Source organism: Staurois parvus, unplaced genomic scaffold, assembly GCF_062004578.1.
Source record: "Staurois parvus isolate SC_StPar_1 unplaced genomic scaffold, SC_StPar_1.0 ptg000172l, whole genome shotgun sequence".
Taxonomy (NCBI): domain Eukaryota; kingdom Metazoa; phylum Chordata; class Amphibia; order Anura; family Ranidae; genus Staurois; species Staurois parvus.
Genome location: NW_028317968.1, coordinates 3359587 through 3384104, shown reverse-complemented (window position 1 = coordinate 3384104; position 24518 = coordinate 3359587). Strand labels below are relative to the sequence as shown.

The 24518-nt window shown below is 40.1% G+C and overlaps 1 protein-coding gene across 1 annotated transcript in view; it reads left to right on the top strand.

The window, feature by feature from the left end:
* Positions 1–917: 917 nt before the first annotated feature.
* Positions 918–24518, top strand: part of SRRM3 (serine/arginine repetitive matrix 3) — a 571012-nt gene continuing 547411 nt past the window's right edge. The window contains exon 1 of the mRNA XM_089676583.1: positions 918–1139. The gene's annotated coding sequence lies outside the window, so the exon portion shown is untranslated. The remainder of the gene's footprint in view (positions 1140–24518) is intronic.

The following is a 24518-nucleotide window of genomic DNA, read 5'->3' as shown; positions in this document are numbered from 1 at the left end:
ATGTACCTGTAATAAATAAATAAATAAATGTGTACCCAGTTTTACCTACACTATCTGAAACAACAGAAATCCTTCGGGTGGTGATCCATTGCCTTGTATGTACCTGTAATAAATAAATGTGTGTCCAGCTTTACCTACACTACCCGAAACAACAGAAATCCTTCAGGTGTTGATCCATTGCCTTGTATGTACCTGTAATAAATAAATAAATAAATAAATAAATAAATAAGTGTGTACCCAGCTTTACCTCCACTATCCGAAACAACAGAAATCCTTCAGGTGTTGATCCATTGCCTTGTATGTACCTGTAATAAATAAATATGTAAATAAATAAACAAACAAGTGTGTGCCCACCTTTACCTACACTATCCGAAACAACAGAAATCCTTCGGGTGTTGATCCATTGCCTTGTATGTACCTGTAATCAATCAATCAATCAATCAATCAATCAATCAATCAGTGTGTACCCACCTTTACCTACACTATCCGAAACAACAGAAATCCTTGGGGTGTTGATCCATTGCCTTGTATGTACCTGTAATAAATCAATCAATCAATCAATCAATCAATCAATCAGTGTGTACCCACCTTTACCTACACTATCCGAAACAACAGAAATCCTTGGGGTGTTGATCCATTGCCTTGTATGCAGTAATGGCTGTGAACGTGCGTGTAGACGATGCCTAGACAAGGAACTATTCCTTCCAGCTTCAGCTCTGGCAGCCCCGCTGTTGCTGATGAGATTGGCAGATGTACAGCCGGCAGAGAAGGGATAATTCTCTCTCCTAGGGATACACGAGATTAGTAGAAGGCTGCATATCATGGCGTGCGCACTCCTCGCTTCTAGGTGGCGCTGTGAGCGGCAGGCAGCGCTGGAGGCGTTCAGTTCTGCTCGAGTGTGTCTATGGCAATGAGCTGTCCAGCACTTCAGCAGCGACAAGGGCTTTTCTAGAGCTTTGGAGGAGAGCGGTCCTGACAGATGCACATAGACCTGCATGCAGTGACAGCTTGACGAGCCGAGCCGAGCACCTGACAGCCTCACCCCCAGCATCACACACACACAGGAAGAAGCTGGGACAATAGCACTGCTGAGCTGAGCATCTTCAGGGTGCAGCAAAGAGCCAGGAGCCTGCCTGAAGGTAAGCCAGCACACTGCTATGGGGAGGAGTAGGAGGAGATGTGTGTTTACACAATGCTTTCATGTGGAAGGCATGCTGCAATCTCTATTGTGTACCCAGGCTCCTGCTGCAGTTTGAACACAAAAGGCTGGCCAGATACACAGGGGTTCGTCAGCAACCCCTATGGATATCTTAGCCATGTGACTGTCATTTCTGCATCTCAGCTGAAAATAACTGCCACTTTTTTTTTTTTTAAATAAGGATCCTTATTCTGGTGTGTGAAGCAACAGAGAAAGCTGGGCTGGGTGATCCCCTTCTGGACAGACTTAAGCCCTGCTTAACTCCATTAAAATAGAGATTCCACGCAGCGTCCTACGGACTGAGCTGGCCAGCTGCGTCAAAGCCTTTTCCCCTGGTTGGTCCTACACCAAGCAAAGCAGAGGGTAGCGTAATACTTTTTGTAAGCTGACACCATTAGGGCTGGGTTGTTTGGGGTAGGGTGACACACTAGGTTTGCTCATTGACAAATAGAAAGGACCAGGTTTACTTCTCATCCCCTGGCTGATCAGCTCACCTCCTGGGGCTACCGTCTAGGCACAGGTGCTCCCTACTCACATGTCTGCCTACATGCATGGAAGGAGACTTGCTGCTCTTTAATCACTTCCAGGGGGAGTAGGTTCCTTGACCTTATGGATGCATTGAGAGAACAGATGGCTCCAGAGAGGGGAGGGGGTCATATATCAGCCTAAATAATTTAAACAACCTTTTTTTATGTGTGTAGACACAAACAAAATAAAACTGAGGTTTTAAAACAATAAAAAAACGAGGGCTTCATTTAGGATGGAGGAAAAGTTGAATTGTGCCTCTCTGTGAAATGAATGTGCAGAAGCAAGCGCTCTGTTGTTGACTGATACTTTCCTGTTTGCTTGGTAGGCTTTGTAATTCCAGCTTTCGTCACAACTTAAACAGGTCACTAGTCTTAAGGAGCTGCTGGCTATGTTAGAAATGTGCTTTAATGATGCCAGAAAGATGTTTATTTAATGAAATGCTTTCAAAGCCATGATTCTACAGAAATGCTACTCTCGGTTCTGAAATCCAGTGCAATATTTATTTGGTTTGCAGTAAATTACTTAACAGATGTTAAGGTTCAGTTCTTACAAGCTATAGTAACATTTCAGTGAATGCCAGCGTTGCACGCTTTCAGGATTAAAGTTACCATAGGTATGACCTTTTATTAACCGTCTGTTATCTATAAATAGAATGGGCTGATGTGGACATAATTAGCTTTACATCATACTCATAACCTCTTGCCCCAGGCAAAAGTGGCAGTCCAGTATTATTTATTGCATATTATAGTTATGACTTTCTAGCTGGTGTAAAACGTGTGTATCTTATTGAAAATTTCAATTATTCAGACACTTTTCATCTTGTACTGACTAGTTACTCAATGTAATATAAATCATGTAATATAAAATATAGTATATTTTATAGTTTTAGTAGTTATAGTAAATATCTCATATCTACGTTTCTGTGAACAAAACCACGTGTCTGTAATAAAGAGGCACAATTTTCAAAAGTATTGTAGCTTTTCTGTTTGGACAATTCACAGATTTTGACCCAGGTTAGGGAATACTAAAGTTTGATATAGGTAAGGTTAGATATATATTTACACACACACACTATATATATATATATATATATATACACACACACACACACTATATATATATACATATATACACAGTGTGTGTCTATAAATAAATATATATTTTAAATGTATATATATTTATAGACACATTGTATATATATATATATATATATATATATATATATATATATATACAGTGTGTGTATGAATATATATATATATGCAGTGTGTATATATATATATATATACTCATACACACACACACACTGCATATATATATGTCTATAAATATATATATGTATATATATTTATAGACACACTATATATATATATATATATATATATATATTTATATATATATATAAAACAGTGTGTGTGTGTGTATATACATATATATATATATATATATAGTATATTTTGATCAAATTGTATGTTCCAACCTTACCTATATCAAACTTTAGTATCCTCTAACCTGGGTCAAAATCTGTGAATTGTTCAAACAGAAAAGCTACAATACTTTTGATAATTGTGCCTCTTTATTAAAGGCACGTGGTTTTGTTCACAGGAACATAGATATGAGATATTTACTATAACTGCTAAAACTGAAGTGTGCAAAATCTGGTACATCTCTGCAAAGAAAGAAATCAGCTTCCAGGTTTTATTGTCAAAGCTTAATTGAACAAGATGAAGTTAGAAGCTGATGGGCTACCATGTACAGCTGCACCAGATTCTGAGTGCACCAGTTTTAGTAAATCTCTTGCATTGCATACCATGGTTGGTCATGCCAGGCACACTGCAATCACAACAGTAATACTGAGCAAGGTAATGATACTGAGCAAGATAATGACATCACTTATAAACACTACATATTATTTAGCATTACATATAAACATATAATTATATGTAAATATTATACTGTGTGTTTGCAAATAAACATATAATGATATGTAGGTTTTGATGCATATGCATGCATTGCTGAATAGTAGAAGACTGTGATTGAGTTCTGCAGTCACTTTTGCAGCAGTTGTTTTCTTATTCTGGGTCATAATCCTGCGCAATGAACTTTTTTCTCTTTCGGTCAGTTGACCATGTCGACCACGCTTATGCTTATCAGACAACATTTTCCCGGAAACTGTATAAGCCGTCATAACCTTTGATATTGTACCTCGCGACATGGCAAATAAATTGGCAACCTCAGTCACAAAGGCACCAGCTAATTGGGTGCCAACAATTTGCTCTTTGAAGCTCAGTAAGCTCTGACATGACTCCATATTACTACCAGCACACAGTGAATGACAGAAGTGAGGCTTCCCACCTATTAGCTAGGTGCCTCATCTGGGCTTGATTTACTAAAACTGGAGCACTCAGAATCTGGTGCAGCTATACATGGTAGCCAATCAGCTTCTAATAAAAGAAAAACAAATGGTGATTGGTTTCTATGCAGAGCTGCACCAGAATTAGTAAATCAACCCCAATGTGCATATTTAAATTGGTTAATGTTTTTATTTTTACACATTACATTCACTTTCATCATTGGGCAGATTTTACAATCCTGTGTCCTTTCTAGGATAATGTGGTCTCATAACTTCATGGACAGCGTAGCCAAAAGCCAGTTATTCCACTGGTATATATGACGTTTCTAAAAAGTGAAACCAAGAGTCCAGCACCATTTTGTTCTATATATATATATATATATATATATATATATATATATATAATACTTCAAGAACTCTCCTTTTAGCAAGGTAAGAAAAAAACAGCAACACAGAACATTGGCAAATTGCACATAAAGATTTCAGTTTCAGATTGTCTTAGCCACCTTTATTTTCTATCTGCTTCAAGTAACCAAAGTTATCCATTGCAAGGCATACATCTCAGGTTTTCTTTGTATTCTAACTCGCAGCAACCATCTCTGTTAGACAAACACAAATGTATATGCTAGAGCTGGCCTTTACATACACTATATTGCCAAAAGTATTGGGATGCCTGCCTTTACACGCACATTAACTTTAATGGCATCCCAGTCTTAGTCGGTAGTGTTCAATATTGAGGTTGCCCATGCTTTGAAACTATAACAACTTCAACTCTTCTGGAAAGGCTCTACACAAGCTTTAGAAGCGTGTCTATGGGAATGTTTGACCATTCTTCTAGAAGTGCATTTGTGAGGTCAGGCACTGATGTCGGAGGAGAAGGCCTGGCTCGCCATCTCCACTCTAATTCATCCAAAAGGTGTTCTATCAAGTTGAGGTCAGGACTCCTAACAGGCCAGCCAAGTTCCTCCACCCCAAACTCACTCATCCATGTCTTTATGGACTTTGCTTTGTGCACTGGTGCGCAGTGATGTTGGAACAGGAAGGGGCCATCCCCAAAGAGTTGGGAGCATGAAATTGTCCAAAATGTCTTGGTATGCTGACGCCTTAAGAGTTCCCTTCATTGGAACTAAGAGGCCAAGTCCAACCCTTGAAAAACAACCCCACACCATAAGCCCCCCTCCACCAAACTCTACACTTGGCACAATGCAGTCAGGCAAGTACCTTTCTCCTGGCAACCGGCAAACCTAGACACGTCCATCGGATTGCCAGACAGAGAGGCGTGATTTGGCACTACAGAGAACGTGTCTCCACTGCTCTAGAGTCAAGTGGCAGTCTGCGTTACACCACTGCATCCAATGCTTTGCATTGCACTTGGTGATGTAAGGCTTGGATGCAGCTGCTTGGCCATGGAAACCCATTCTATGAAGTTCTCTATGCACTGCTGTGCTAATTTGAAGGCCGCACAAAGTTTGGAAGTCTTAAGCTATTGATGCTGCAGACAGTTGGTGACTTCTGTGCAGTGTGCGCTTCAGCATGCGGTGACCCTGCTCTGTCATATTATGTGTCCTACCACTTTGTGGCTGAGTTGCTGTTGTTCCCAGTTGCTTCCACTTTGTTATAACACCACTAACAGTTGACTGTGGAATATTTAGTAGCAATGAAATGTTACATATGGACTTATTGCACACGTGGCAACCTATCACGGTACCATGCTTGAATTCACTGAGCTCCTGAGAGCGACCCATTCTTTCACAAATGTTTGTAGAAGCAGTCTGCATGCCTAGGTGCTTGATTTTATACACCTGTGGCCATTGAAGTGATTGGAACACCTGAATGCAATGATTTGGAGGGGTGTCCCAATACTTTGGGCAATATAGTGTACATATTCCCAGGAAGAGGAGATACAGGTAGGGCTTTCAGCTCCATAGACTTTGCTGTAAATCAGGAGGGTACCCAAGTTGCTGCCGATCCCCTTTTTTCAATCATGCTGCCCTAGGTAACTATTCTGCATCCAGGCTACTGAGCCGACACCAGTTATGACAGACCCAACAAAAAATATACATTTCTTTATTTGATTATATAATTTTCAGCCTATATGTGCGCAGATGTTCATTCCCTCGTGCTTTAAGGTGACCACTTTTTTTACCAACATCCAACCTCATCTATAAAGAGTGTATTTCACAGTATACTGCTTTGTTTGTATTTTTGATTATACCCTTTTCGCAGTGACTACATTTTATGTGACCATGGATCTGTTCTGTGTCTAGTAAACAGAAATAAAAGTTATTTTCATTGCCTACATAAATGTTTATTGTTGCAGACTTTGTTTTTCTGTATCTGGATGAGTTGGAAAAAATGACTTTTCACTATTTATTGTGGCTAATATGAACACATTAGTGTTGATTTACTAAAACTGTTCCATGGAAAATCTGGTGCAGCTCTGCATAGAAACCAATCAGCTTCCAGGTTTTATTGCCAAAGCTTAATTGAACAAGCTGAAATTAGAAGCTGATTGGCTACCATGCACAGCTGCACCAGATTTTGCACTCTCCAGTTTTAGTAAATCAACCCCATAGTAACGAAATGCTTTTTTTTAATCAACAAGCAGATGTGTACATGCCTACAGAGGATATCAGAGCTTTTTATTTATTAGAATGCATTTATTATTCTTAGTAACAGTAGTAGTATATGGCTACCGTAAGATGATGATGCTTACAGATCATGCATATTACTATCATAATTGGCCAACTCAGGTAATTGACTTAGGTCGATTCAAGAAACACTGCAAAGGGCAATGATGATTTTCCATGTGCAGAATGACATAGAAACACACCAGTTTACAATTTTCTGTAGCCAGGTCAGTGGCTGTGATATACTGCACCACGCTTTGCTGTCTGCTGTAGTAGATAAGCACATATAACATTTGCAAGCGATTCAACAAAACTGAGCATTGCTAGAGATAGTTGCTTATTTCATGGGGCACAGTATGATTGAACAAGGACTCAGTCAAAGCCTTATCTAGGGTTCCAATTCCATGGAAACCAGCGACAATTCTTTAACTATGCACGTTGCAAAGAAAGTAGCAACAACCTAGCAATGGCTATGTCTGTTAATGGGTTTCCAAATCTCGTTGTTTTCTATGGGTATACCAAATAGACAGCCTTAGGAGAATGCCTGCCTTTTACCTATCATTCCACTTATCTGTCCATCTTTCTCACCTCTATCCTACTGTCTGCCTTTGTGCCGCTCAGCACTGCTGCTCCCTTTTGTCATAAAGAACGAGGATTATGCATTTTTAATGATCCTTTAAATAATAAATGACAGGTATTTCTATTTTCGCCCTGGTTGTTTGTCCTTTATGCTTTCCTGCAAACAACACAGAGGCCTATGTTTATTTAATTTTATGTTTTAATATTTTGTCAGGTTAACCTTCCTCTATAAAATAAAGTGATAAAGTCATTGACTGGCACACCATATTGTGCTTGGCGAGTTACCAAAATGTTATGATATGGACAAACATCTATGTGTACTACATATATATTTACAACCACCTTTGTGTGCCTAGAATTATATAATGATGTCACCATGCTTATGTAGAAATTTATATTTGATTTGTTGTCCAGATTAACCAGTTATTCCTTATTTTATACACATGAGCAATTGTGAAATATTAAAATAAATTAGCAATAAAAATGTTACTGGGATCTAACTTTATGGCTAAGTGACCCCCAAATGGTATTTCACTATCAAATGGTCCAATGAGAATGTTTTAGTGGCCAGTTAGGGCACACTTATTGGACAGAGGGATAGCAGATGGCAGTGCTTAGCCATAAAGTCAGGCCTCAATAACAACAGAAACTGCATCAGAGACTTTTCTGGCTAATGAAGGTAAAATCAGACATTGTATGATGTCTGCTCTTTTTTTTTAAAATCCAAACAACTTTTATTGTCAAGATAATAGAGAAAATGGAGCAGTACTTACAGAATCCACAATGACATTACTGCAACAGCAGGATTACACATAAATGGAACAACGTGGATATGCAGATACCGTAATAAACAGAATAACAGAAATGGTAACCAAACAAAACAGAGACCACAAGAATCTAAAACTTTCTTGACAATATCTTGCTTTTTCCTTTTTACGTCTTATTCCTTCTCGACCGGATGTAAACAGAAATGGGGGAAAGGAACAAAGCCCAAAACATGTCTTCAAACAATTAAAAAAAAACAAAACACATCAACAGCAACCTCTAGTTCACCTGAGACGTATCATCAAACTGAATAGGAGATGCACATGAACTCCCCCAGGGGAAGGAGTGGAGCCACACACCTGCTATAAAATATCACACCTGCAGAAGTTGGTCCACTTTCAATTGAGGAGGGGCGGGCCCACGTGTATCCAGCCAACTCTGCCATACCTGCTGGAACTTACGGTAAGCATTGCGATGTTGGTACGTGAGTTTCTCCTGTGGGAGTAAAGAATTAACAATCTATCCATTGCTTACTAGTCGGAGGAGACGATGATAACCAGTACCTTGCTATCAACTTCCTAGCCAGATATAAACGTGTAGATACCATGATATACCCTCCTGGTTGGAACAGTTCTTGGTCCAGTGCCCCCAACAGACAATGCAAGTATCCTGGGGAACAGTATATTGCGATACTAGAGAAATAAATTGGAGAACCTCACTCCAATATCTATGTAACTTGGGGCAACGCCAGAGCATATGAATGAAATCACCGTGTTGGACCCTACACCTCGACAATCAGGTGAATCCTGCCTGCCCCACCGATACAGTTGCACAGGGTTCCTATATGCTCGATGGAGACTAAACAATTGAGACACTTTTTGAGAGGGAGAAAGAGAAATTCCCGGAACAGAATCCAGGGCAGCATCCCAGACATCTCCAGCAAACTCTAAAATATCTCGGGACCACTGCGTCCTGCTCCGGAGACTAGCTTGATCCTGTACTGTGGACAATAGCTGGGAGTATACCCAAGAAATCATGTCCTTCTTGTGGGTTGCCTGATTGACATCCTTAAGAAAAACTGAGTCTGTCAATGTGAGATTAGAGAGCGAAGACTGAGCCTGTATTGCATGGCGTAGCTGAAGATAACAATAAAAATGCTTATGTGTAAATGTAAATTCCATTTGCAGTTGAGAAAAGGACTTTAGGATTGCCCCTAAATACATCTGAGATACAAATTTCAGGCCACGATCCCCCCAGTCGTGAAAAATCTCCAGTTTAGCCAGTTCTACATATTGCGGATTATTCCACAAGGGAGTACAGGAAAGAAAGCCAGTAATATGAAAGGATGCTTTTACTGTACTCCATATGCGCTTCAAGAGGTCCGCAGTTGGAGCTGTGGATGGAAGGACCAGTAGAGCCATTTCAAGATGAGAAGGAGCCGAAATAGTGGGATCAGGAAGGGAAATCAATCTGATAATGGGATCAGTATTATCAGGCCAACCAGTTGCTGCAATTGGGCCGCCAGAAAATAACGTCTGGGCTCAGGAACTGAGCCCTTGACTCCTTGCTATATTGCAATGTGGACAGTTTTATCCTAGCTACTTGATCCTAGCTACTTTTTTTTTCCAAATAAGACTCCTAAACTGGGTCTCTATGCGATGAAACCATTTCTTAGGAATCCATATGGGAGAATTATGAGATGTCTGCTCTTTAAAAGTTTTGCATTATACATTTAAAACAGTATTAAACCCAAAAGCATGCATTTATTATATTGTAGCTTGCCAATTTTAGATGTCATGGCTGAATTTGTTTTATTTTTTAGGATTGCTTGCTTTCTTTTTTACCTGTTGATCTAGCTAGTAAGTCTGTTGTTTTACAACGGAACAAACTGTCCTGCAGATGTGGCAGTTAGTGGGTTGAGACAAACCGTTAAACACTGACAGAGGGTGTTTACAACGATTAGCTTTTCATTGTTTATGTAAAACCTCTATCCTAAATGGAGATAACTGTGGCTGTAACTGCTTATAAAGTGTTAGCTGGAGTTTGACTTTAATTTGTTTAGTGTATCTAGTTCATCTAACACTCCCCTCCACCCAGAATGACAATGCTACTGTCCAAAGGTGTCCCCTGTGCTCCTTCCCCCAGAAAGGAGGGGTGTTAGTGACTAGATCACCAGGTGAAAACAGAAGGAGAAAGAGAAAAAAAAGAAAGCTAATGCAGCCACCACATCTAAAGACTAGTAAGCTGCAATATATTTCATATTGACTTTTGGGTTTACTAGCTTTAATAGTTTAAAATAGCTTAGAACAGTTTTACTGGGAATTATTTACTCAACCTGCATGGTGCAAACCTGGTACACCTCTGCATAGAAACCAATCAGCATCCATGTTTTATTGTCAAAGCTTAATTGAACAAGCTGGAGTTAGAAGCTGATTGGCTACCATGCACAGCTGCACCAAATTCTGAGTGTACCAGTTTTAGTAAATCGCCCCCATTGTGTCACTGCCAAAAGTGTCTGTAAAGCTCATAACCATCGACTCTTGGCTGTTGGAGGCAAATTGATTAATATAAATGTCTGCCATTGACATTTGAAGACAGATTATATATAGCTTATTTGTTTTGATCTACTAAAAATAAATGAAATCTATTATTAGTTAAGTCATGTTGGCATACTTCTGCTACTCTATGCTATGTGAAGATATGAATAAATACAGAGATAATATAGTATAAATATGTCTGTAATGAAAGCTATCAAAGCTTCCTTTTTCATTAGGCAGCCTCTGCTTGTCAGGAAGTGATCAGACCAGCAAAGCCTTTTTTTCCTGTTCCCTGTCATACAAATACGCGATATGGTAAGGCTTTAAATAGCAGAGCTGTGAACAGTTGTTTGTGGTCTGAAACGTTCCATCTATGCTGGTAGGCCATTGTCCTGTTGAATTGTGCCCTGAGATCACCTTTTGTTGTGCCTAATGAGCAGAAAATGTACACTTGGCAAAGTGAATGTTCCTTCAAGGATTTGGAAGTTATTGACATGAACACAGCTACATTTTGTTAAGGCAGTCCATAGATGATTTGATTTGCCTTCCTTCAACCACGGGTGGAAGAAAACAAAATCACTTCATTCCCCCGTCAGCACAGTCAACACAGTCAGGAAGCCGCTAGCAGTAATCGCATTTTAAAAAATCCGACAGACTAGTTATACCCTAGTTGATCAATGCAGCGACTTGGGTACAATCAGCCTGCCCAAGCATGGATGTATTCTTGGATGGTTCATCAGGGTCTGGCCAAATTTCAATCTGTGTATAGTTGGTTTTAGTGAACATTCTTCCCTATAAGAACAGGAGTTTTAAGTCTTGTACTAGCACTGTTTATTATTGATATAATCAGTTCCTGCTCTGTATAGAATGGCTGAATTTTGAAGAATAACCTAATCCAAGTTAATCTGATGCCACCATAACACTACACTGGTTGTATCCAGGGCCAAGAGAAATAAGCCATGCTTCTAAAGACTACTGAATCTAAATATATCCAGGCAGAGTTTGAATTTTGGCATGGCAACAGATGTACAGTAATACATTTTTGCTAATAATATAAACACATGCTGTTTAAAGTAGCTGTAAACTCTAACTAAATGACATTTAGATTGCTGAAGGACTGTGTATCCCTAGTACCAACTAGTTTTTTATTGCTACTTGGGCCACTGATATTACTCCTGTCTGCTTACACTGGGGCCATGTTGACAGGCATCTTTTTTTTTTTTTTTTTACTTTGTTCAGCCACTTAGTCGGCTTACACATGGGACACAAATCAACACACAGATGACTACTCCATTCACTGGACTGTATCCATTATTGATGTGCCTGTGTATTTAGTACCAAATGTGAATTTGCCGATTTTACTTTCTATTATCAGCCACTTAGTCGGCTTACACATGGGACACAAATCAACACACAGATGACTACTCCATTCACTGGACTGTATCCATTATTGATGTGCCTGTGTATTTAGTACCAAATGTGAATTTGCCGATTTTACTTTCTATTATCTAGCAACAAGTAACCGCGCTAGGGTCTGCACTTACTTTTCTTTTCTTTTTTTTTAGGTAAAATACTTGTTTTCAACTTTTTTTATCCTTTGTTTAACCACTTGCCCTCCAGAGGATTTACCCCCTTTCCTGACCAGGCCATTCTTTGCGCTGCGTTTCTATAACTGACAATTGCGCGGTCATGCAACGCTTCACCCTAATGAAATTTACGTTCTTTTTTTACCACGAATTGAGCTTTCTTTCGGTGGTATTTGATTGCCTGTGTGTTTTTTATTTTTTGCACTATAAAAAAAAGAATAGATGACCAGAGACTGCGGACAGTACAGGGGATGACCAGAGACTGCGGACACAGTACAGGAGATGACCAGAGACTGCGGACAGTACAGGGGATGACCAGAGACTGCGGACAGTACAGGAGATGACCAGAGACTGCGGACACAGTACAGGAGATGACCAGAGACTGCAGACAGTATAGGAGATGACCAGAGACTGCGGACAGTACAGGGGATGATCAGAGACTGCGGACATAGTACAGGAGATGACCAGAGACTGCAGACGCAGTACAGATGACCAGAGACTGCAGACAGTACAGGAGATGACCAGAGACTGCAGATATAGTACAGGAGATAACCAGAGACTGCGGACACAGTACAGGAGATGACCAGAGACTGTGGACACAGTACAGGGATGACCAGAGACTGCGGACACAGTACAGGGATGACCAGAGACTGCAGACACAGTACAGGAGATGACCAGAGACTGCGGACATAGTACAGGAGATAACCAGAGACTGCGGACACAGTACAGATGACCAGACGGTAAATATGGCTTTTGAGCGAGCACGCACGTGTGGGCACTCGGCAGGGGGTAGGAGCAAGGAGGATCGGGGCTGCTTGTGCAAAAGCATTGCACAGAACAGGTAAGTAAAGTATGACATTATTATTATTTAAAAAAAAAGTGAACCTCTTGTATCACTTTAAGTATCAGCTGTATACATACATGATTGGGGAATGTTGACCATTGCTCAATATGCAATGCATACTAGCATATTATGCCTTTACCTTGTACCAGGAAACCTTTTTTTTCCCGAAGTTTACTACCGCTTTAAGCAACCAGTACCCCACCTCCCCAACACCTCTTCTTTCAACTTCACCCCACCTGGAGCATGAAGACCTGGACAGATGATGTCAAGCTCCACCACTCTACCCACATTCTCAGGTGACCACATACATACTTTGCATATAGGCCGAGGGCTTTTAGGACATGTACTTCTGTGTGCTATGCCTATATCAGTATGATGTGACCAGCAGAAGCCTCCCCCTGGTGGCTGGGCATCACTGTAATTTGATAGATGTGCTCCACTATTCTACCTACGTTCTCAGATGACCACCTACACACATTGAGTATAGACTGAGGGCTTTTATGACATGTAGTTCTGCGAGCCATGGCTATATAAATAGGATGTGACCTAGGGTGACCTGCAGAAGCCTCCCCCTGGTGGCTGGGCATCACTGTGAGTTGATAGATGTGCTCCACTATTCTACCTACGTTCTCAGGTGACCACCTACACACATTGGGTATAGACTGAGGGCTTTTATGACATGTAGTTCTGCGAGCCATGGCTATATAAATAGGATGTGACCTAGGGTGACCTGCAGAAGCCTTCCCCTGGTGGCCAGGCATCACTGTGAGTTGATGGATGTGATGTCATCACAAGGTTAATAGAAGATTTTATGGGCAAAAAAGTGAGGTATTGAAAAAAATATTTTCTAGTGGCAGCTGTACTTGGAGATATGAATGTATGGGGGCATGGTTGTCAAGCAAGTTTCATTGGAATTTGTGCTGCTGGTAATACTAATTTCAGTGGCACACACATGCATGTGTGCTCTGTGTTCTGTTCACGTGTTTCTACTTTGCTTTCTACAGATTCATCAAGAAAGGACTTGGGGGCATGCATGTGCAGGAACAGTAAGTAATAAGCCTGGCACATGCATGCACACTTAATGGGAGGAAGCTCTACTCATTGGCTGAGATAGCAGCGGGAGTCATTGTCTCCTGCTGCCGTCAATCACAGCCAGTGAGCCAATGAGTAGAGAGAGAGGGTGGGGCCAAGCCATGGCTCCTTGTGTGAATGGACACAAGGAGCAGCGGGTGCCCCCATAACAAGCTGTTTTCTGTGCGGGCACCCGACAGAAGGTAGGGGCCAGGAGCCCCGGCAGGAGACCTGAGAAGGGGAGGATCCAGGCTGCTCTGTGAAAAACCACTACACACAGCAGGTAAGCATAGGCATGTTTGTTTGTTTGTTTTTTAATTATGTATGACAGAATCACTTTAAACTGGTTTTAAATGTCTCTACTGGGTAGATTTTTGTATTAGATTTTGAAAGCTGTATTTCCATTAAGAAGCTTTCTCTATTCTTTGAGGGAAATTAATAAAAATAATAATAAATGAATTAATAATGTCTGAGACTAGTTCTATCTCAACTGGCTCTGTTGCCTGTAGCAATAAATTCATTTCTATCTTTCATTTTTTTTCTACATAGCTTAGAAAATTAAAATTTAAAATCTGATTGTCTACGCTTCAGTTGAGATAAAGTTTGTCTCAGACACTTTTTATTAATTCCCACCTTTGTGTTATGCCTGAAAGTAACAGAAAATATGTGTTTATTGCTGCCTCTATATCTGTTGTGGGATTTCTCCTCATTGCTTGCACAGTTGACCAGTTTCAGAGGAAAAACTAAAAAAATTACAGAAAGCCAAGAGGAATCTCTCAAACTGGGCCACAGCCAGACACTTAAAAACAGACAGACGTTCTAACTCTTCAGCATCCCCCTTCCCACCCCCTCTCTTGCTGCACCCATGCACCTTTTTTAATGTGCATACATACCATTTTTCCATGGTTCTTTGATCCAGTCGTGTGATGTCCCTGACTGTATTTCCATGGTGTACAGGTCCTGAGTGCTGCAGAGAGTGGCACCATGTAATAATGTCTCTCTGTTGCATTCTCGGGAGGGGCTGATGACTTGTCCCCAGAGGGCTGGTTCTTGACAGCTTGGGATCAAAGGAAGGGGGTTAAAATGGTGGGTATTACAGTGAGAGCTGATTTTTTTTTTACAGACAAATATTAAAAATGTATATGCTAGATTTGGCCTTTACATACACTATATTGCCAAAAGTATTGGGACATCTGCCTTTACACGCACATGAACTTTAATGGCATCCCAGTCTTAGTCTATAGGGTTCAGTATTGAGTTGGCCCACCCTTTGCAGCTATAGCAGCTTCAACTCATCTGAGAAGGCTGTCCACAAGGTTGGGGAGTGTGTCTATGGGAATGTTTGACCATTCTTCCAGTAGCGCATTTGTGAAGTCAGGCACTGATGTCGGATGAGAAGGCCTGGCTCGCAGTCTCCACTCTAATTCATCCCAAAGGTGTTCTGTCGGGATGAGGTCAGGACTCTGTGCAGGCCAGCCAAGTTCCTCCACCCCAAACTCGCTCATCCATGTCTTTATGGACCTTGCTTTGTGCACTGGTGCACAGTCTTGTTGGTACAGGAAGAGGCCATCCCCAAACTGTTCCCACAAAGTTGGGAGCATGAAATTGTCCAAAATGTCTTGGTATGCTGGCGCCTTAAGAGTTCCCTTCCCTGAAACTAAGGGGCCAAGTCCCACCCCTGAAAAACAATCCCATACCATAATCCCCCTCCACCAAACTGTACACTTGGCACACTGCAGTCAGGCAAGTACTGTTCTCCTGGCAACTGCCAAACCAGATACATCCATCGGATTGCCAGACAGAGAAGTGTGATTTGTCACTCCAGAGAACACGCCTCCACTGCTCTAGAGTCTAGTGGCAGAGTGCTTTATGCCACTGCATCCGATGCTTTGCATTGCACTTGGTGATGTAAGGCTTGGATGCAGCTGCTCGGCCATGGAAACCCCTTCCATGAAGCTCTCTATGCTCTGTTAAGCTAATCTGAAGGCCACATTAAGTTTGGAGGTCTTTAGCTATTGACTCTGCAGACAGTTGGTGACTTCTGTGCACTGTTTGGCTCAGCATTCGCTGATCCCGCTCTGTCATTTTACATGGCCTACCACTTCGTGGCTGAGTTGCTGTTGTTCCCAGTTGCTTCCACTTCTTCATAATATCACCAACAGTTGACCATGAAATATTTAGTAGCAAGGAAATTTCATGGATGGATATAGTGCCCAGGTGGAAACCTATCACAGTACCACGATTGAATTCACTGAGCTCCTTAGAGCGACCCATTCTTTCACAAATGTTTGCGGAAGCAGTCTGCATACCTAGGTGCTTGATTTTATACACCTGTGGCTATGGAGTTTGGAGTTTGGAACACCTGAATCCAATGATTTGGAGGGGTGCCCCAACATTCAGTTGTATTACCAAATGTCTAAAGTGTATGCAGAGGAAAAATGTTTTTTTTCTTAGTTTTAGAGTGGGGAAGGGTTAGAAACTCCTGTCAAGTTTGTATTCCTGTTCATGTCCTTATTCAGTAGATTTCTCATCTCTATTTGTCCTACCGACCATTGTTACTGAGCCAGAAAGTGATGGTAAATCCAATATTTTAGAGAGGTGCGGGGAATTCTTCCAATAGGGACACCATTTGAATAACTGTCTGCAGTGTCCACGTATTGGCAGCTCCCAAGTCTGCAGCTTTATGCTTATGTCATTTAAGGTAGAGTGCAATAACAGATTGTATACTGTTGATTACTTGACAGTGGCAGAATTTCCAAATATTTTTAAGTTTTACTTTTCTCTGCAACACCACAGTCTTGCTTCATGATACAGATTTAGTTTGTCTTTAGTAATATGGCTAGACAACTTGAAGTAAGAAGAAGATTTGGATTTTTGTTTTAGGTGAATATGTCTCATACTTAATGCCTTATTATCAGAGCTGCTGCAGTTTTATTGATGTAATAGTGCTGAACTAGCAGCCATGGAGAATAGGCTCAGCACTAAAGCTACAACATGTTCTAGATATTGTCCATTGTCATTTTACCTCTTTATGAAGTGAAAGCTTTGCATAATATGATATAACAAAGGTTCATTTCTCCTTCTCATTAAACTTGTAAATGTCCTTTTCTCTTTCAGCCTGCCATTGTTAGTGGACAGGGTATAAGTTGCTAATTAAATAAAAGACTTATTTAGAGTTGGCTTACAAGTATGCCTGCAAATGGATAGAACACAAGACATTCACTTTATACAGCACAGTATTAATTGTGATATCCAATCTTAGAGTGGGCTGTTTTGATCGCGGAAGAATGGGCTGACCTTTTATTAATCTAATCGAACAGGAATATTGTGGATTGCAGTGTAATCATTGTATTACTATTTTGACATATATATATATATATATATATATATATATATATATCTTTATATGAAAATGAATACATTTTGCTACTGCTCGTTTGCACAGTTCCTGTTTATTTGCTGAAGCCAATTAAAACAACATGATTCAAATACAAAATAAGAAGATGGTCACCTTTTAATTAGAGTATACCTGTAATGGATATTCCCCAGGGTACTAATTGTAATTCAACACAAATGGAGCATATCTGCTTTTTTATTACTTCTTGTGGCATCAGAGTTGATGTGGGTTGAACGTCGGAAATTGTTGATTTGTCATTTGCAGTACTTCTAGAACCCATATTTAATTACATTGACAAGTAGTAGAAAGATTGCTAACTAATAAATATGCATTTGTGGAAACTTTCCAATCCCCCAAATAAAATACAGTGGCTATTGTTTACTTACTAAGCCCTTTTACTATGTAACATTGTGAAGTTGATTTACTAAAACTGGAGAGTGCAAAAGCTGGTGCAGCTCTGCATACAAACCAATCAACTTCCAGTTTTTTTTTTGTCAAAACTTATTTGAACAAGCTGAAGTTAGAAGCTGATTGGCTTCCAGACTTTCCACACTCCAGTGAATCAACTCCTTTGCGTCATAACCTATTGTGTCCAAGTACATTCTCCAAAGTCTGATGCAACCTATTGATTAAAGTGGTAGTACACTCTTTTTTTTATACTTTTACCTACAGGTAAGCTTATAATAAAGCTTGCTTATAGGTAAAATGAATATCTCCTAAACATGCACCGTTTAGGAGATATTCACTCTTTTTGAGAGCCAGCGAATGCGCTCTGAAGGAACGGCATACCCATGCCATTTCTTCTGAGGTCTGTGCTGTGGCCTGGGACTCCTGTGTGTGCGGGAGTAAAGTCATCGCGGCTCAGTCAGATGGACGGCACACGGAAACCTGGGAGGAAGACCGAGTGAAGATGGAAGCCCAGTCAGCGGTGACAGCGCCCTGCTGGATGGCTTCGTTTTAAGGTAAGTCCTTCATAATGTGTTAGTATGCAATGCATCATAGCACATTATGACATTACCTTGCAGGGGAATTCTTTTTTTGTTAAGATGTAGTTTACTACCATTTCAAAGTTTATGTGGCCCAAAACTTTCTAATTTTGCTTTTGTATAGAGTGATAAGCCATACAAACCTCTGCCAGGTTTATTTTGCTGTCTGTGCCCTTGTTAGGTACAGTCACCTTCTCTGTTGGTTCTGCTGTCTCGGACACAGAAAGTGATGGGAAATCAAGAATTTTTGAGTTGTCTCTATAAAAGAAAGGAAGAGTATATCTTCCATTGGGTGAATGTTCCCGATGGGATGCAGACATCAAAAACTAAGATTTTGACTTTTGATACACGTTACCTCTGTATTCAACAACACGCATTGAAACCCTCTGAAGCTTCTCTTCTTTGAACTTGGCTCCTAATTATTTACCTGATACATTTAGTGCAGCAATACTTTGTATGTGGGTGATGATGGGGTATTGTGTAGCAGCTTTTGGGATCAGGTAGTTGGGAATAATGCTCTGTAATTTTTTTGTTTTCCAAAGTAAAAGTAAGTAATACAAATCTACTTGTGGAGAAATAAATGAGAAATAATAACATAGTGTAAGCTCTTAAAAAAGGTTGTCAGTTGAACTCCTAAACAAAAAAGACTTTGTGGTGTAAAGGAGCTGTCAGTAATGGACTCGCCAATGGTGGTGGGACTCACCTGCCTTGTGGGCTGCAGTACCAAGGCTGGCCAGCGGGTGCTCTCAGCAGCCAGAATCTCACTCCTGCAATCAGGCCATCACCTGAGGCTGATTGCAGGAGGTGTATTTAAGCAGGACCAGGCCTGTGATCAGTGCCTTGGTGTTGTTTCCCATGAGCCAATGTACCTTGTATCCTGTGTTCCAGTTCCTCTGACTATCTGATTTGTTGCTGACCCTGCCTGATCCTGACCTCTGCTGACTTCTCCTGCTCTGACTCCTGGCTCGTCCCTGACTATTCTTCTGCCTACTCCTATGCTGTTTGACCTCCTGTTGCTGTACCTTGGCTCGTGACCCGTTTACTCTTTGCCTGCTGCTTTGTACTGATCTGCCTCCACCGTTACCGACCCGGCTTGTCTGACTACGCTAGACTCCATACTGTCATCCATCCATCCCGCACGGATCCAGTCACTACTGTCCGAACCTGCCAGCCCCTTCACATCAGGTTTTCCCCCGGTACATGCCCTCAGCAGACCCCTCTACCACAGTTGGGTGCACTCAGGGGCCGCGACCTGGTCTCAGTCCTGCGCCAAGTCCATCCCCACCATCGGGCTCTGGTGAAAAGGCAGACTGGGGCTTAGACTCCGCGCTCTGGGGAATCCTGTTCTGTGGGTCACTAGAGATCCCGCCGGGTGGTGCCTGACAGTACCTTACGGCCTGCCTGACCATTCCACCTCTCCAGCCTGACTACGCCTGTGTTCCAGAAGCCTGCTGTTTCCCTGTGTCAGTCCACACATCTCTGGTCATACCCGGATCCCTGACAGGAGCATTCTATCAAAAACTTACATGATTTTAGCTATGTGTCCATGCATATGGGATGAATTGGCCACTAGTTTCTTATATTTCCAAAGGACCCAGTAGTTTCCAGTTCTAATCATATAGTATGAAGCCTGCTTTCATAATGGGACTAATTCTTCTTATTAATTTTTGTATAGCGTATGGTTAATAGAAAAAAATCAATTGGGGACATTGAGCCCCCATTTTAATGGCTACAGCAGGAAAGAATAGATGAAAATCAGTTTTCTGTAAAATAATCAATGTTGCAGTAACTAAGATCAGCTTAGAACAGTGTTTTTCTTAAAACTTGAGTTGGAACTCAAGTTGAGTCAAGGACTTGTTTTGGATGGGTCACCACTGGACTTTGTGTTCAACAAGCAGATCATTGAGTGATAGCTAGAGTATGTGCACAGTAGAGGTAGAAGGCAGTTACACAGACAAGATTATGAGTTGAAGAGGTCAATGCTGGTTGGAAATGTCTGCTACTAAAAAAAATTACAGTAAATATTTAATTTTTTCTAGCTTTACTAAAGCATGCATTATTGCAAAAGAGGGAGCCTATAATGTGTTCTTTATTGTATGTCCATTGTTATTTGACTTTGTATGGCTTTTCTGCCATCTTGGTATCACTTCTTAGGTCCCAGCATGGTAACAATATATTTATTTGGGTCTTTTGATTTAAAATTGTAGGAACCCCTGGCTTAGATGATCTGTAATTATTGTTCATTTGTATAGGAGATTGCGTTGTTTATAAAAATGCTATGACATCCGGAATTGTCCCACTTATTGTAATTAAGAATGTTTAAGTAGACAGTTGTTTTAAATGAACATAAGAACATTTTCATTTTACTTGATTTCAAAATTCACAGTAAAAGGGAAATTAAAGCACATCTAACCCAATCACTAAAATATCATATAAGCTTTAACAAGTTAATGTAAGTTAAGTTGTTTTCTATCTTTTTAATACTATTGCTTTCATTAAGGAAATACAAGGTGATCCTTCCATAAAGGTCCCTGTTAAGGCACATCTTGGTGGCAACTGTCTCACAATTGTGCTTCTGCATTGTCATCCTGTTACATGCGCTCCCGATGGAGACTACAAGCTGCCTTGCTGACACACATTCTGCAAACATGGTCCAATGTTGTCACTATCAAGAATCTTGCCCTAAGAAATCATGTGCAACATTTGCTGGAAAGCACAGACAATTGCTTTAAAGGGTTAGAATAGATCAGAAGCCCTGAAATGCACAGAAGGATGGAAAAAAGGTGAATAAAGTATTTTATGTGGCAGTTACCGTTATTTATGTTGAAAGGCACTTTTAGTAAGCTAAATATTATCCAAAAAGCATGTACATTCTATTTTAACAGTAAAATGACCAGCAGTCTATAAAGTGTATTTAATAGGTGTGTACTTGTCGCTCCAGCGTTCTTTGATAATTGAGGATGAACATCCAGTGGCTCAGACAAGCATTGGTAGGACAGAGCATGGCATGAGTGGCCTGGGTAATTTAAAGCATAATGAGTAGTTTTTCTCACACACTACCAACTGAAGTTGAAGTTTTAATGGTGGCTGAGATTTTTCATTTCTTTTTTTTCTTTAAACTGTCACTGCTGAAAGCTTAAGTGAAAGATGTTGTTTTCGAGATCTCTATAGTCATGTCAACCCTCCCATACCAGAATAGTCATGCTTGCTGTACTTCAAAAATCACATCAAAGCATGTGTAACGAGTACAGCAAAATGGATAGCAAAGGGCGGTTGGCTGGCCATCCAGTATTATCAGTGTCAGAATTTTGGTTTGAATGTAGCCTTATGCTGTTATTAGTATATCGCAGTGTCTGAAAATTTTGCATAGCAAAACTAAAAGTATTACAAAAACCCATTCTGAGTTGGCCCTTTATCATACAGCTTTAAATATTGTTGAAATAATCCAGAAAAAGTAGAAATGAGGAATACCTACAAAGGAAATGTCTTGCTGGTAAATTGTAGCTGCCTATTTTTTCTATCTTTTCTTCTCCTATAAATAGGAGCTTATTTATAATGACATTTAATGTGCAGATGTAGTTTGCATGTAAACCATATCTCAATTAACTCAGCTGGGTCTAATAGCTGACAGTCTAACCTTTATTTGATTTTTTTCCTTTGTGATTTTAAGTGAGAAAGCTGTCTTTCTAATTGTACGATAGAACTTTCAGAAAGATACGCAGGAAGAGGCAGCCAGAGAAGTGACTTTACCTGCAACAATGCATTGGTCACATATGAAACGTGACAAATAACTGGGAGTTCATAATGTAGCTAAGCGATATTTCTCAAGCTTTACGACAGATCTGTGAAATTACATTTTTGATAAAGGACTTTATGATCCAAAGCAGAGCACATTTTCTTTCCTTTTTTTTTTACGAAGCGTCCCTCTCATTTTTTCCTGTCTGCTGCTTATGCATGTCTTAGATCTGTGTTGTTCCTGCAGCAGTAATTGGTGAAGGAACAGATGGTGAATGTTAAGCCTCTGCCGCTCTTTCTGTTAAAGAAGCAGAGATGCATTTTTAAGAAGGTTCAAGTAAGAGCGCAAGATTATACCAAAGACTTTTAAATCTAAATATCTTTATAATTAAACTTTTCTTTTTAAAACAAATAATTAAAAATGAGACCGCAAATATGTTACTGTGCAATATTTACATTTATTACATTTATTGGTTTCTCTGTAAACATTCTCATTCTCTCTGAACATTTATCAAGGTAATGGTATATCTAGTGGTAGTTAGTCACAGTTAGTTGCATTTGACTGGACTTGTTCTGTAATGTTGAAGACGTCTTGTAGCCTACCAGGTTATCTCTTCAGTTCCTGGAGTGTGAGGAACTCCCCAGCATGCAGTAATATAGTTATCTCCTAGGTAGCTGGAGTGTTAGAAAAACTCAGTAGGATCTTTAACCACTTCAAGTCCAGACACTTTCACCCCCTTCCTGTCCAGGCCAATTTTCAGCTTTCAGCGCTATCACACTTTGAATGACAATTGGGCGGTCATGCAACACTGTACCCATATGAACTTTTTAGCATTTTTTGAGACAGATAAAGCTTTATTTTGGTGGTATTTATTCACCACTGGGATTTTTTTTGCTATATAAATGAAAAAATCCCCAAATTTTTGAAAAAAAAGTGTTTTTCTTATACAATTTTGCAACTAAGCTTTCTTCATAAATCTTGGCCAAAATTTATTCAGTTATTTGTTTAGTAAAAAAAAAAATAACCCAAATTAGTTTATAACCAAAAATTATAATTTTTCAAAACTTTTTTTACAGTTTTATTTTTTTTTTTATATTATCATTTGTTTTTTTTTTTTTTTTTACATACTGTCACCCTAGCAGTACAGTGTCACCATAGTGACACTGTACTACTTGTGGGGGGTTATGAAGATTTTTTTTTTTTTTCTACACTGATTGCTTTTACACCCATTAAGGCTGTAAAAGCAATAATTTTCCCTTCTCTCTTGCAGCCATTGAGATATACTGTGTGAGCTGTGATTGGTCACAGCTTGTCACATGGTACAAGGCTGTTGTGAATAGCCTTGTGATCTCTGTGATCATTCACATATTTCACACGTAGTAAGCAATGCTGTCATAAGTGACATCTTGCTTACTACTCTTCATGTGAAGAGTGGCCAATCAGTGATTACATGATTGGGACCTCACACAGAGGTCCCGTACAACGATCGGTGTTCCACTGTGTCCGGATTGCTGTGCTCCCAGGGAGCGCGCACAAGCAGGGGGCAGGGAGGCCATTTATAAACGGCCACCCGACTCTGCACTGCTTCCGTCCGGCCCATGTATATAAGAGTGGTTAACAAGCATTGCATCCTTGTGTCCTTAACAAGCAATACATTGAGACCGAAGCTTGTACATCCCAAAGACCCAATGCTCAAACACAGGTAAAGTGACTTAGTATATGCAATTCAGTGTAGTGAGAATAGCAAAGACATTGGAAAGACAAAACAACCTTTCAGCAAAATGAATGGCCCAGCATAGGAGAGCAAATTCTACAGACTAAGACTCAGAAGTCTTCCAACCCCTTAAAGAAAAGGGCCATGAGAATTCATCTTGAGTTTAATTCCATATACTAATATGAACACTTTCATGTGAGTGAATATTTCTGTTTATTTAAACATTGAAACCTTTATTATACAAACACTTCCTTTGTACACTGTGTTTACCTGCTTTCTATGTGATAAATGCTAAGTGTCCTATGCTGACGTTTCTTTACTGGAGTACCTAAAAAGCAGAAGGAGTCTCTTGCATAACTTTAGTCACAGTAACCTTCCTAAGAGCAATAGGGCCCATCTATACAATCTATGGTATGTACAGAAATAAAATCTTCACCAGTAGGTGCAAAAAAATGTACAGGTAGAGGCTGGTATAGTAAAAGATCGTAAAGTTTGAAGCAATTCAAATGTAATTTTGCTTTTAGTTAGGGCTATTAACGTGTACTCCTAAGAGGTGATATTAAGCAAATCCAAAAAAGGAAGTGTATGCTAATG